This window comes from Panthera pardus, unplaced genomic scaffold (genome assembly GCF_024362965.1).
Source record: "Panthera pardus isolate Hobbes unplaced genomic scaffold, ASM2436296v1 HiC_scaffold_2, whole genome shotgun sequence".
Taxonomy (NCBI): domain Eukaryota; kingdom Metazoa; phylum Chordata; class Mammalia; order Carnivora; family Felidae; genus Panthera; species Panthera pardus.
The window spans coordinates 83,400,915-83,416,420 of NW_026526765.1; the positions used below are offsets into that span (position 1 = coordinate 83,400,915).

The 15,506-nt window shown below is 35.7% G+C and overlaps 1 long non-coding RNA gene across 1 annotated transcript in view; it reads left to right on the plus strand.

Annotated features, from left to right (window-relative positions):
• LOC109254677 (uncharacterized) overlaps window positions 1-15,506 on the plus strand; it is a 141,411-nt gene that overhangs the window by 78,012 nt on the left and 47,893 nt on the right. The window contains exon 6 of the long non-coding RNA XR_002074924.2: window positions 9,405-9,540. This is a non-coding gene — a long non-coding RNA (uncharacterized LOC109254677). The remainder of the gene's footprint in view (window positions 1-9,404; window positions 9,541-15,506) is intronic.

Below are 15,506 nucleotides of genomic sequence, written 5' to 3' on the forward strand. Positions count from 1 at the left end.
TAAATGACAAGAGCAAGAGAGAGAGATGAAAAGAAAATATAAACCATGAGGATCATCAATAAATATTTACTGACTGCTTAAGGAAGATAAGCTGTTAGATGAATGCTATAGAGTTTTCCTAGTTTTAGTTCCATTTAGTTTGTATCTGTTGGGAGGTTTTTATACTAGGTTAGCATGGGTGCAGTGAATGCCTTTGTTGGCAGGGTTGACAAAGCACGTTGATTTGTATCCTGAGTTTAGATAAGGGGTATTATAACATGTAAACTAAGAGATGGAGTGAATCTGTGGGACAGCTATATCGCTTGTTGCTGACATGGGTGCCATGTTGTCTGTCTTTCTACTTGTTCTACTTTCTCAATTCTGTAGGTGGGTCATGAACAATTGCTTCATGGCTGTATGCAGTCTGCAGGCCTTATGTTGTGTAGGCCTGCTATAGACACTACTCTTTAATTGGGCAGAAAAGTTGCTGCATTGGCTTCCCTCCCATTTCAGAAAGCTGAATACATGCTGTTACTGCAGCAGTTTGTCTATGCCAGCTCGAGGAACAAGAACCTGAGATTGGAAATCAGACTAGGGGCTCCACAGGGCGATAAGGACCATTGCATTTTGACTATTGAGTCTGATTATATTTATAATCATAGGGAGGTGCTTTTTTGAACATGGGTTAATGTGCATTTGCCCATTTTGGAAAATCACTAGACTTTTACAGTTCCCGATTAAAGTTTTTGGTAACTACTTGGAAAAGACTAATAGAGTACATTTGGGGAAAATGCTTTCAATGAGTGATCTTGTATTGACTGGCTGGCTAACTGTCTCTCCATCACGCTCATACATACTCAGAATGCTACAAGTGATAGAAATTTAATGTTTTCAAAATATAAATGAATAAAAGTAGAAAAGTGAAAATGTTTACTTTTTTTGTTCTGCATTAAATGTTCATTAAATTAATTTTGGTAAAATTAAGTAAAATAATTTCCTATTGCTATAAGTAGCCACATTTTATGGTTGAATTTAAACTGTAGAAAGGGGGTTGTGATGGAACATCCATCAGAATATCTGCTGTCTCATATGAAAGGACTGCATATAGTGTCTTGATAGTATAAAAACTTTTTTAACATACTTTTAATTTTAATTAAAATGTCTAAATTATAATATACCAAAGAAAATAGTTTTAATTTTTTCCATAGGTCTCTGTGTGATTTTAATGTTGTGCACATTATTATTGGTGCTTGAGTTTAATATTACCTTCTGTAGCATTAAAATTGTTAACACCGTAGCTTTGGTAATGCACGTTTGAATATTATGTTGCTGTAAACAGCTTCACTAATGCTATATTTTCAGTGAACATTATGGGCCTTCTGTTAGTGCTAGCATTTGAGCAATTTTGCTTTCTATTTTTCTGTTGTGTATACAATGCAAAGTATTCCCACCTGAGATTTCCCCAAAATTTCACTTGGGAAACAGAACAAATTTGAAGGATGTTTTCTGTATGTTGCTCAAATCATGCTTTGCTTTGAATCAAGCCAAATGATGAAAACATAGTCTAGCTTTCTTTCCAGCAAATTGCAATTACCTCTAAGGCCTATAGTAAAATGACCAACTAATTGAGAACACTTGTCTTTGTTTTCAGTTAGCAAAACTTACTAAGAATGTCCATTTTCTGAATTCAAAAAGGTGTGTTTATTTTTAATGAGTTAAAAGTTGGGAGCTCTGAAAATTAAAGCATATGCAGGTTACTCTCTTCCTCAAGGGGACATATACTACTGCTGTGCTCGTGTGAAGTAATAATGAGATACCATAAGCAAACAGTAGATGATTCATGTCAGATGGTTCTTCAATAACATTAGGGGGGAAAAAGCAGCTGATGTATGGGATATTGAAGGCAGATTAAGTTGTTAATGTATATTAGTATATTCTTAATTTCCTTTTAATTGAAAAAGACATATTGACTTTAATTAGAACCATTTCACAGGAACTGTCAATTAGCACATGTCAAACTAGTTAATTCAGAACAGAATTCTTTTAATTAGGGTCTGCTTTCCTTTAACTATGGGGCCAATGAAATCAGCCTTTCCTTATCTAGATTTTAAATGTCTCTAAGACATATAATACAAATGTAGACTCTTATCTATTATTAGAAGCCCATATGGATAACATTAAAATGATGATGCTGGCATTGTTCATGCAGCACAAATCAGAGTCCCTTTATGACTGTTAGAAAAAAAATGGCTTTGAACAAAGACTATTTTAAATACCAGATTTATCCTACTTTAAAGAGACTACAAAATTTATGACATGCATGTTCACATTTAAAGTATTATTTAATACGTCTGCTCAAATAAATGGGCCTATTCAAACGTTTTGTGTGTTCTATCAGCCGAAGACACATAAAACATTGTCAAGCCATACAGCAACATTTTTTCCTTAAATGAACTGTAATCAAAAAGGGAAAACAGACTGAATGATTTTTTTTTTGCACAACATAAAAATAGCATTGTTAACTTTCATTGCATCCAAAGATTTAATACGAATAGTTGATACGGTGACTAAACCACTGGTATGAGCTAATGTAATCTTAGTAATCAAACTGTAAAATCTGGAACTTGGCTTTTTCTTGATGTAATGTTGTGGAATTGCAGCATGTTAGTTACAGTTGGCATGAGGATGAGCACGTAGAGTCAGTTTGCTGGGGCAGGACTCTATGGTGTTCACCTATGAAATAGGTATACTCAGTATTAAAAGAAGATTTAAAGTGGCATGTAAAAGAAAATTAATTGGAAGTCTAGCTTACTTTATCATGTAAGATTTAGCCGCTATTTTACTGAGTTAAAGTAAGCAAGGATTACAGAAATCAATAAAAAAGAATATTTAATAAGCCAGTCTGGATTCCAAAGAGAATTATCTAGTATGTATCCTCATATTTGTCCATTTGTGGTAGGTACATTTAATGATAACTGTACTGTTCCTTACTAAAGTATGATGTAGTGTAGATGTCTCAGTAGCTGAATTTGTGACAGTCGAATTAAATGAATAATTGTTGTAATCTTCTAATTTTGATTAACAGGCAAAACAGTATACAAAAATATGAAAAAACAACCAGAAAAACCCTTTTCCTTCTAGAGTTGACCTCTTTTTCTGAACTGTTCTTAGAGGGACCTCAGCTCTCTACTGTGTGTTTGAGAGACACAACTTACAGTTAGCATGCCCATATTTGTTTCAATCTGTAGCTTTTAATTATTTTTGGTGCCATATAGTCACTTGAGTCTGGAATAAAAGATATTAATCCTCTTCCCAGAAAATATACATAAGCAGACATGCACTAAATGTTCAGGGTGGGAAAACGTTATGAAAAATAATTTGGTACAGGCTGCTGAAAGATGGAACCTCAGTTTGATATAATTGACTACTTGTAGTGTTGCAGACACTGTGCTTGGTCTGGGAAAATAACAATGAGCAAGATGAGCAACCTTAACATCTGAGTAACTGTGGCAAATTATTAACACATTTTCAGAAATTACTGTGTGATTATTATTTAAAAAATTTTTTTTTACTTTCTGAACTGGTTAAAAATTGACCTATATTTACAAATCTTGGACAAATTTTATATGTGACAAGATTGACAATTTTACATAAAAATTGAAAAATACAAGTATTGAAACAGTAGATGAGACTAATTTTATAAGTTTAATTCAACAGATTTTATTAATCATTTCCATCCTAATTATAATTCCATTTTGGTTAATAATCTTAGGTGATATTAATTAATGCTATAACTTTGATCCATCTTTTTGTTCTGTTTATTCACTTAAATTATATAATTTATAATTATTTATGAAGAAGGCATAAGGCATACTAATACAGTTTTACGAATTAGTCTTAAACTCTAAACTGTGTAAAGGATCTTGGGTGGGGTGCTAATTAATTTCTTGATTATCTTTGAGTTACTTATCTGTGCTATGCCAGGGTTTAAATTCAAACAAACTTTTGAGTAATATCAACACGTGCAGAATCTGTTATTCCACTAGATAGTATTAATTCCTTTGTAACTTCAGAGGGGTCATTTGGGTGTGTGTGTGTGTGCATGTACGTGCACATGTTTAATCTTTGGGTATACTGTAGCACTGTTATGTATGTATAAAACTTGTTATGTATGTATAAAACTTGCATACTTAATGTGCTTTTAGTCCCATTTTTATCCTTGGTTGTCTATAGCAGTTTAAATTGCCTTGTCTGTTTCAGGGGCACCTGGGTGGCTTAGTTGGTTAAGCAGCTGACTTTGGCTCATGTCATGATCTAATGGTTCATGAGTTCGAGCCCCGCTTGAGGCTCTGTGCTGACAACTCAGCACCTGAAGCCTGCTTCAGATTGTGTCTCCCTGTCTGTCTGCCCCTCCTCTCCCCTGCCCTCTCTTTGTCTCTCTCTGTCTCTCTCTCTCTTTCTCAAAAATAAACAAATAAATTAATTAAAAATTGCCTTGTCTATTTTACCTTTTGTAAAGTTGACCATTGGTGTATTTGTCAGCAACAAAAATTTTGGCCTTTGGAAATTTACAGGACACATGAGCCTTAACTTGGTTTAATCATCTTAATGGTATAGATGGTATAGGTTATATATATATTGATAAGAATAGGCAAAAATTACTCAGAGCATATGTTTTTGAATCAAAACCATAGCCATTTTATTTATTTACTTATTTTTAGAGAGAGGGAGAGAGAGAGGATGCACGTGAGCGGGGTGGGGAGAGAGATAGAGAGAGAGAGAGAGAACCCCATGAGGGGCAGAGAGAGAGAGAAGTGAGGCTCACTTGGGGCTCGTGTTTTTACTTGAAACAGGGTTTGTGCTCACCTGAAGTGGAGCTCGAGCTCAGCTGAAATGGGGCTAATGCTCACCTGATGGGGGTTCAAGCTCACCCCAACTGGAATTTGTGCTTCCCCGATATGGGACTTGAACTCACCAACTGTGAGATCATGACCTGAACTCAAGTTAAATGCTTAATGACTGAGCCACTCAGGTGCCCAAAACCATACCCATTTAACTCTGACTTGGTTAGCTGCATTTTAACAGATTATTTAAATTATTAGGAGCTGTGATTTCAAATAGCTTTATCCAAAGAGGAAAATTATTGAAATCACTGGAATGTTTTATGTAAAGGGATGTAACTTTCAGATGAAAAATTTGAATTGTTGGATTTTAAGAGTTAATTGGAAATTTTCTTAATTATTTCATCTACTTTTTGATCCTTAATCAACATCATATTGATTTTAATAGGGACTAAATGCACCACCGTGAATGTGGGATTTCTATACTCCATATGTGTGTAACTAGCCCCACCTCTGCAACCTCTGACATACACTTTTTTTCTGTCTATTGATAAACAGTTGTCTAACATATTAACTACATAATTTAGTAGATTTAATTTTTTATATCTTGAGAGTGTGTTCATGTTATCTTTTGGAAAGTGACAGGGAGTTGTGTGTGTGTGTGTGTGTGTGTGTGTGTGTGTGTGTGTGTGTGTATGTATATATATGTAGGCAGCCAGTCTCAGGTTAGTTTGGTTCAGTACCACAAGTATTTATTAGGGACACCTGGTTAGCTCAGTCGGTTAAGCGTCCGACTCTTGATTTTGGCTCAGATCTTGATCTCATGGTTTGAGTTGGAGCCTGCACTGGAAGCACAGAGGCTGCTTGGGACTCTCTCTCTCTCCCTCTCTCTCTGCCCCTCCCTTGCTCATGCTATCTCTCTCTCAAAATAAGTAAACAAACTTTTTTTTTTTAAATTTTTTTTTTAACGTTTATTTATTTTTGAGACAGAGAGAGACACAGCATGAACGGGGGAGGGGCAGAGAGAGAGGGAGACACAGAATTGGAAGCAGGCTCCAGGCTCTGAGCCATCAGCCCAGAGCCCAATGCGGGGCTCGAACTCGCGGACCGCGAGATCGTGACCTGAGCTGAAGTCGGACGCTTAACCGACTGAGCCACCCAGGCGCCTCTGAACTTTTAAAAAATTAAAAAAAAAAACACCAAAAAACCAAGTATGTATTAACCACCTCTTATTCAGAAACAGTTAATGTTAGCTACTATCTTGTTGAACATTAGTTAAAATGTTTATTTGCCTTTTCCTTGACTATGTAGAATCTTGTTAAAAACTAATAATGTTCAGTAAATTATTAGTTGCCTTTTCAAAATTATTTAATACTTTATAGTTGAAATAGTTTTTTAATTTTATATATTTATTTTGAGAGAAAGCAAGTGAGTGAGAGTGGGGGAGGGATAGAGGGAGAGGGAGAGAGAGAATACCAAGCAGGCTCTGCACTGTCACCACGGGGCTCAATCCCACGACCCTGAAATCATGACGTGAGCTGAAATCTGGAGTCAGACACTTAACCGACTGAGCCATTCAGGCACTCCTATAGTTGAAATATTTTCAATACTATTATCTAGTGCAAGATGAATAATTCCATCGTTACAGTTAATAGTTTAATTTCATTCACTGGTATCATTAGGTGTTCTGGCATATGGAAAAGCTGGGTTCAAATTACAGTATCGCTATTTACTAGCTTTATAAACTTAGATAAATTGCTAACTTCTGAGGTTCATTTCCCTCCCCTGAAAAATGGGAATAATAACACTACTTGGTAGTGTTGTATGGATTAAATGGAATATGTAAAGTGTTTAGCATCTTGTGTCTTTTACATACTCAGTAAATACTTGTTCCCAGCCTCTTTTCAGTTTTGTTGTACTAACTGCCTCTACTGAGAAATTTATTGTTAAATAGATTTACTCCTATATGGAAATACAGATTGTTAACATGAATGCTCTACTAATTTGATAGTTAATAGATATTAACAGGGGAAGTTACTACTATCTTTGTTGCTTCAGGAGAATCCAGCTGATGACAATCACCTACTTATGACCAGCAGTCCTTTCTTCACTGTTTGTGTGAAATATATTTTATGACTATCACTAAGTGAAATGGCTTTTAACAAAAACCGTTCGTTTATAATAGTTCAATGTAGAATATTCAATTTTTTTTTTGTAAGCTGTCTGCTCAGTGTGGGACTTTAGCTCATGACCCCAAGTTAAGAGTCGCATCTCTACCAAATGAGCCAGTCAGGCACTCCCAAATATTCTTGAATAGCAATATTAGCTCCTAAATATGTGAAAAAGATGTATAAAAATAACCTGTAATTGTACCAACTAAAGGAAACCATTGTAAATATTTTGGTGTGTTTTATATGTATATGCTTAAAAATTTATTAGGCCATTACATTTTATTCATAATTGTGATTTAAATGGCTACACAGTATTCATTTTTTAAACCAAGTTCTTTTTGAAGTTTGCATTTTTTTCCTGCTCCACTAAGTTAGAATGAACATCTTTATATATATAAACTTTATATGCACTTCTTATTATTTCCTTAGGATAATTCTTAGGAATAGAATTACTGATCAAAGAGAATTAACATTAACATTTGATATATATTAACCCAAGTTGCTTTCCAGAAAAGTGTCAATTAATACTCCCACTAGCCCCAAATATGACCTTCTGACAAAAGAATGAATTGCTTTTTGAATATACAGTTTGGCTAGTTGTTAAGTCAGTTGATTAATATATAGTTTTTGGCTAATTGATTCTTTCCTAATTGATTCAGTTTGGCACTAATTTAGGAAGAGTTTGAATAACATTATAATGACCCATGTGATCTTTCCTGGGATTTTCTAAAGATAGCTTTTAATTTAAAAGTAATGTTTAAAGTAACATTTGGTGTAAGTGGTAGCTGGTATGCCAATTTGACTTAGTCACATCTTGATTTTTATATGTGTTATGAGGTCTCTTTGGGGCTAATATAGCAATTTTTAGAGGAAAATGAGATTCTTCTAATGTGCAATTAAAGTATTTGCATTATTGGCAATATATAGGGAGAAACTTAAGGGTAAAAATCAGCTCATTTTATTTTGTAGAAAAATCGGAAATAGGAAAAATATGCTAACATGATTATATCTAATGAGGGAAATGTTCCATGCAGATGTCTTTTTTCTATTAATCCCTAAAATGACTGTATGCTTTTATTTATATGGGTAACATCAGATACAAACATGTTACTAGAATATATTGACACTTACAAAAAAGATACACAATATGAGTTTAGAATTTTAATAAATTCTCTTTTAAAGGTGATTTAAATCTTTAGATAATGTAAGATTTGAGATTTCAACAAATATGTAATGTCTGTATATGCTACTTCTGAGAGTTATTTAGATATTTTTTTTCTTGCTTAGCTGTGTTTACTGCAGCTTCTAACATAGGGGATTGAGAACTGGGTCCTGTATGATGGATCTTTTATGGGACACAGAGAAATATAATTTTATTTAGTTATGTTTGAAGCCTCTATCTAGGCACACTGCAAGCAATATTATTCCTACTATCACATATAGATAACAAAGTCACAAGCTCAAGCTAACAAAAAGGGCATGTGAAAGGAAAAGAGACATTATTCTTGTTTTTGCTGTTGTCAGTAGGAATTTTTACATTTTCTTTGTACATGGGCACCTTTTCATGTTTATTATACTACATTGATAGCACTGTCACATTTCATTAAGTTAACTCCAACTTAGTGAAAATGAGAAAAAGAATATTTTGCTGCTACTATTATTCTAGACTTTTTTCCTATACTTACCTTTTATATAAGTTATGAGTTATTTGAGAATAAGAATGCTTTAAGAACATGTATTTTGTTTTAAGCTAGATTAGGCTGCTAAATAAGCTAAATTTGGACCTCTCCCTTCATGCTTGGTAAATATGTTGTGGTATTAATACAGACAAATACAAACATTTCTTGTATTCCGCACTTGTCATTTTTTTTTTCTACTGAATATATGTCAGTGAAGGCACAGCTTTGGTAAGGGGTGGGGAGACACATATACACAAATGATCCATCCTCTTGCACTGGTATTAGCATCCTTGGTCTTGAAACTAAGGAAAGCAGATAATAAAGTCACACTGGTAGCTACACATAGTTTATACAAACCCTATCAGATTTGATAGTATTCTACACCTGAATGTACAATGACAGAGACAGGGAGTGTGGGTGTGGGGAATTGAAAAGAAACAGAGAAAGGTGTAGAGAATAATGTTCTTGTCTTTTGATTTTTAATTTGTAGAATTAACTTCTTTTCTCTTAAGTCTTGAACTTATGATTGTAATTGGAGTTAATTTAAGCATAGTTACCAAAATAATGGAATAAATCATTTCAGACTTGGTATCTTTTTGGTCGCTGAGTATATTCATTAGCTGTAAGTAGGGCATTATGTCGTTTATAAATTTTAATGCCTTGTCATTTGTAAATATACCTGATATTTAAAAAAAAGTCCATTTCTCCTTATTTGGATTTTCTTTGCTCTCTAGGATTAATGGGCAAAACATGAACTTCACTCTGAATTTCTCCTGAAATTTTAATTTAAAGTTTACTTTTGCAAGACTCATTTTGAATTACAGAGATCATCTTCTACCTGTAGCCTCTTTTGGGAGGATTTCCAAAAGAGTAAGTTGACTTTCCGGAATATGATACTTTGGGAAACATTTGGCTTAAATAATGGATACTTTTATGTTGGCTCCTGCTAATGTGTTAGAGATTATTCTTCAAAGAGTCCAGTTGAATACCAGTGTCTTTTGGTGAGGGGTGGGAATACAGAAACATTTATAAGCCTGATGGTACTATTTGTCAGTTTTCTTTTTCTTTTTTAAACTTTAATAGGCATCAGGATCAACTTCATAAAAAAAGGTAATGTCAGGCTTAGGATTTTAGCAAATACATTTTGGTGGATATTCCATGAGTTTTTTAATGGAATGTGAGGATAAAAGTCAAAGATGTTGATTGTTTTTGTATAACCTGGTGGCTATAGTTAACAGTATGACACTTCTACTTTAAAATATGTTAAGAGGATAGATCTCTTGTTAAGTGTTCTTAGGACATAACAAAAAAAAAAAAGACACAAGAGAAAACTAGGGAAGTTTTGGAGATAATAGATATGTTTATAGTATGTTGATAGTGGTGATAGTATCAGAGGTGTATGCATAAGTCCAAACTTATCACAATGTATACATTAAATATGTGCCATTTTTATATGTCACTTATAATTCAATAAAGATTAAAATGCATGTTGATTGTATTTTAAAGATATACTCTGGAGAAGGAGGAGAAAAATACTAAACAGATGACGTCACAAAGCATTCAGTTCTTGATGTAGGAGTTTGTGAAAAGGAATGGCTTCATGATTCTTTGTTTCATTCTGTTGCCTTCATGATGAGTACTTGATACTGCTAATAATGATATTGGTGTATTCCTTGGCATTTAAAGGAATATCAAATATATTCTTTACATTAGAAAGCTTTTCTTCTGCTGAGGCTACTGATTCACAGGAAAAAAAAAAAACTTTTGGGTATAATCTACAAATGAAAAACAGTTGATGACAGGAAGCAAACGTGGAGGAGGTAAAGAGATGGTGAAGAGATGGCAAAAGTGGGTAGACACTGAGAGAGGAAATATTAGAGGAAGGAAGATGAGGGAGAATGGGTGGGATTAAAACAAAAGAGAGTGATTTTTCTCCTTTTGGCTTAGGCCTCAACCAACCGTGTCCTGGCTTTCTTCCTCTTACATCTACCCTGATGATCACCCTCCAGCTATTAAAATCACTCTAATTCTGGTGCTAATCCAGTTCCTCCTGACTTTTTACCTTTGCATCCACAGGTATCCTAAGTTCACATGGCCACCATAACTGTCACTGGGCTTTGTTTTCCTCATTCCGTTGTCATTTATTAGGAAGCCTTCTTTCTTTCTTTCTTTTTAAATTTTTTTATGTTAATTTATTTTTGAGGGAGAGAAAGAGTACAAACAGAGGAGGGGCAGAGACAGAGGGAGACACAGAATCTGAAGCAGGCTCTAGGCTTTGAGTTGTCAGCACAGAGCCTGATGTGGGGCTTGAACCCATGAACTGTCAGGTCATGACCTAAGCTGAAGTTGGAGGATTAACCAATTGAGCCAGTCAGGTGCTGCTAGGAAGCTTTCTTGAATATTCAAATATTTCCACTTAGTTAATGAACAGATTCACTGTGAATAATAATGCAGTGTCACTTTATGTATGCCAGGTAGTGTTCTAGGCTCTGGATATAAAGAACTTAATGAGTTGAAGTCTCAATTCCCATTGAGCTTATGTTACAACACATGAATAAGTATATATTTGAATTGCTTTGGGGAGAAAAAAATGCAAATGAAGGGGGTAGAGAATCACAGAGTATGCTACTTTAGAAAGGGTAGTTAAGGAAGTTTTGTCTGTGGAGGTGATATTTAAGCAGAAATCTGAATGATGTGAGGGAACAAGCCATATGAGTTTCAGGGCAGTATGTGCTTGGTGAGACAAGTGCATAGGCTTACATTTGATGTCTTCAAGGGTCAGCAAGGAGTGCAGTGGATGGATGGGGAGAATGGTAGGAAATGAGGTTAAGAGTTAGGCAGAGGCTGGTCATAAGCCTGATAGACCACAGTAAAGTTCTTGGATTTTATTTTAAGAATGATGAGGTGGATTCACTCCATGCTAGGGGTATCTTCTCAGATGAGAGCAGAGCTGCAAGGTATCAGAATTCTTACGCACTTACCCAGTTGCATTTATTAATATAAATACTGTAGTAGAAATGGGAAATGGTTGTTCAGGACAGCTTACACTGAGTCACATTACTGAAGGTCTGTTTTACCTTCAGAAGAGGACTACAGTACCGTAATGAGATAGGTGACTGTTCTCCTGGGAAGGTTTCAGTGATAAATTCTTCTAGAGGCCAGTAGAAGTGAAGTCAGTGGTAGCCAATCCAGCAAATATTTTTGCAGGCTTATTAAATATCAGACACTGTGCTGGTTGCTTTTGCACATGTTAGGCTGTGCAGCAATTTGTCCCCATTTTACGGATCAGAATACGAAAGCTCAGAGGTCCTATTGTGCCACAACTGCTGTAATTATTCGGTTGAGTATCTGAATATTCATACTAAAGTAAGGTCCTTGCCTGAATTGCTGGGATTAATTGCAACAATGTAGATCTGGGTATTATAGTTTTAATCAGACAATGTGCTGTTAAATTTCTAAGACTATATTAAAGAGGTAATTAAAAGTCTTTTACTTTAAAACACATACTTTATAATTTTCTGGAAATTAAAGGACTATGTATGTGGTCATTTTGGAAAAATTAGAAATATTTGTTTTTTACTATGAATAATAGCCAAATAATGGAAAGAGCCCAAATGTCCATCAACTGATGAATGGATAAAGAAAATGTGTAATGGAAGATTACTCAGCAATCAAAAAGAATGAAATCTTGCCTTTTGCAACTAGAGTGTATTATGCTAAGCAAAATAAGTCAATCAGAGAAAGACAAATATATGATTTCACTCATGTGAAATTTAAGAAAAAAATCAGATGAACATAGGGGAAGGGAAGGAAAACTAAAATAAGATAAAAACAGAGAGGCAAACTATGAGACTCTTAACTATCGACAACAAACTGAGGGTTGATGGAAGGGAGGTGGGTGGGGGGATGGGCTTGTTGGGATGAGCAATGTGTGTTATACGTAAGTGATGAATCACTAACTTCTATACTTGAAACCAATACTACAGTATATGGTGACTAAACTGAATCTAAAAAAAAAAGAAATACAATTTTTAAAATGCACATACCCATATACACATGCTGTGACCGCCTCTCTGCTTCCACCTTGTAAATACCTCAGATTAACACTTTTCCCAATGTAGAAAGTGGATTCTGGCGGTACTGTTATTGTATTTATTTAAATAGTTGCAGAATGAGTGATTTTACTCATTTTGTTTAGTGTTACCAATTGTTTGGGCTTGACCTAAGGTAGTTTATTACTTTCAAATGAGTTTGAGAAACTTAATGAATGTGTTTGATAATTCAGTGTATCTAGTGAAATTGTTACAGAAGTCATCCGAAGAGCTTGGTTCTGTAGTCTCTTTAGTAGTGATTTGAAGCCTTATACTCTGGTAGCCTATCTATAGGGCATGTTACCCAATCTAATATTTATTTGGTATAATTCATGTAAAGAAAGAACATAAAATGCGTCCCCCTTCCTGTCATAACCTCCCTGCTTACAGCCGACTGTGGAAGTATATCTCAGTCTACAATGTCACATGTTCAAGGGATACACTTTTTGTTCTTTGTTTGAAACTCAGTTTCTATTTTGAGCTTCCATTTTGTCCAGGTGACTGAAGTTTTAATCTTGATGAGGAGTGTCTTTTTCCTTTTCTCTTACCTCTGCTAATTCTTGGATGGGGGTGGTGGGTCCTACTACACATCTTCATCTTTCCACAATAGTGGCATTTGTAGAAATGTTAGTCCTTCATTTTGTTTTTGAAGTTACTTGGCCATCATAGGTTGCTGCTCATTCCTCATTCACATCCACAAGGTATTAGCTAGTAAAACAACTGTTCTTACAATTTCCATGCTAATGACAACACTGTAATCTTTCTGTGGTCTCCAGACTTTAATAAGATATGGAGAATTCTGTGAGACTGCCCCTTGTCTCAGCTTTGCTGGGCCTGAGTGGGGCCTGGGAAATTCTGAGGATAATATCTCATTTGCCCCTTACAATTATCCAACCAGTTCTGTGGGATCTTCCTGCCTCCCTGAATCTGTACCTCGGAAGTGGGATGCAGATTGCCTCTGTTCTCTTGTAAGAACAATGTCTAAATCCATTATTCATTTTACTCTTCTTTTCCCCATTCAAGGATTTTCATCAAGTCTAGAGGGTAAGGAAATCTTTTGTCTTTGCTCATTTTGTTTTTAAGGTGTTCTAGATCTGTTTTCTGTCCTAGATGTTGCACATACGTGGGCTGAATTTGACCCACAGAAGTTCATTTTACTTGGGTAATATTTTAAAAATGGGAAAATTCACATAAAAATCTGAATTTCCAGATTTTTTTTGATGGGGTGGGGTGGGGGGGGGGGAGAATGATTTGGCAACATTGGACCCACATTTCTATATGATAAAAATCGGTTGGAGCTGAATAGTGGCTCTTTACGGGGTTTGCTCATTCCAGTCCCACTTCCTTGTTTGTTTTGTGTTACTCACCTGCCTGACTTGGTTAGCATATGTTTTGAATCCTTCCCATTATTCTCAAGGCCCAGGATTTTGGAATCCAAATGTTTGGAAAAAGACTCCTTATTTCTGCTTTCTGTTGTCATTGCTTTCCCTTAGGCAAGGTGAGCCTATCTACTACTTGAATGGAGGAAGAATCTAAGAATAAGGGAAAAAATTGGCTAGTATATAAAAAATGTTAAACTACTAACATAAAGGGTAAACTACTAAATAAAGGATATTATAAGAATTTTATTTTACTTATTTTAAAAAAATAGTTATTTTGAGAGAGAGAGAGAGAGAGGGCGCGCACATGTGAGCAGGGGAGGGACAGAGAGAGGGAGAGAGAAAACCCCAAGTAGGCTGCACACTGTCAGCATAGACAATGCTGGGCTCGAACTCACGAGCCATGAGATCGTGACCTGACCCAAAATCAAGAGTCAGTGCTTAGGGGTGCCTGGGTGACTGAGTCAGTTAACCATAATAGTTCAGCTCAGGTCATGATCTCTCAGTTTGTGAGTTCAAGCCTCACAGCGGGCTCTCTGCTGTCAGTGGTGGAGCCTGCTTCAGATCTCTGTCTCCCTCTTTCTGCCCCTCTCCTGTCTGGGTTCTCTCACTCTCTCTCTCAAAAATAAATCAACATTAAAAAAAAAAAGAGTTGGGGCTCCTGGGTGGCTCAGTCGGTTAAGCGGCGGACTTCGGCTCAGGTCACGATCTCGCGGTCCGTGAGTTCGAGCCCCGCGTCGGGCTCTGGGCTGATGGCTTGGAGCCTGGAGCCTGCTTCCGATTCTGTGTCTCCCGCTCTCTCTGACCCTCCCCCGTTCATGCTCTGTCTCTCTCTGTCTCAAAAATAAATAAACGTTAAAAAAAAAAAATTAAAAAAAAAAAAAGAGTTGATGCTTAACTGACTGAGCCACTCAGGTGCCCCTTACTTTACTTATTTAAAAATGTTTTGGGGCACCTGAGTGGCTCAGTTGGTTAAGCGTGGGACTATTGATTTCATCTCCTATCAGGATCTTTCAGTTCATGAGATTGAGCCCTGACAGCGCAGAGCCTGCTTGGAATTCTCTCTCTCTCCCTTTCTCTCTGCCCCTTCCCCTGTTCTCTGGAAATAAATAAATAAACTTAAAAAAAAGTTTTTTTCAAGTTGATTTTTAAAATTCAGCTTTATTCAGGTATAAGTTATATAAAGTTCACCACTTGTAGAGATAAAATTCAAACCGGTTTCCAAAGTGATTGTATCATTTTACATTCCCACTAGTGATGTATGAAGGTTCACCTTCTCCACAGTCTTGTTCTCATTTGGTGTTATCAATGTTTTAATTTTAGTAACTCCAGCAGATATGTTGTATCTAGTTACATACATCTCATC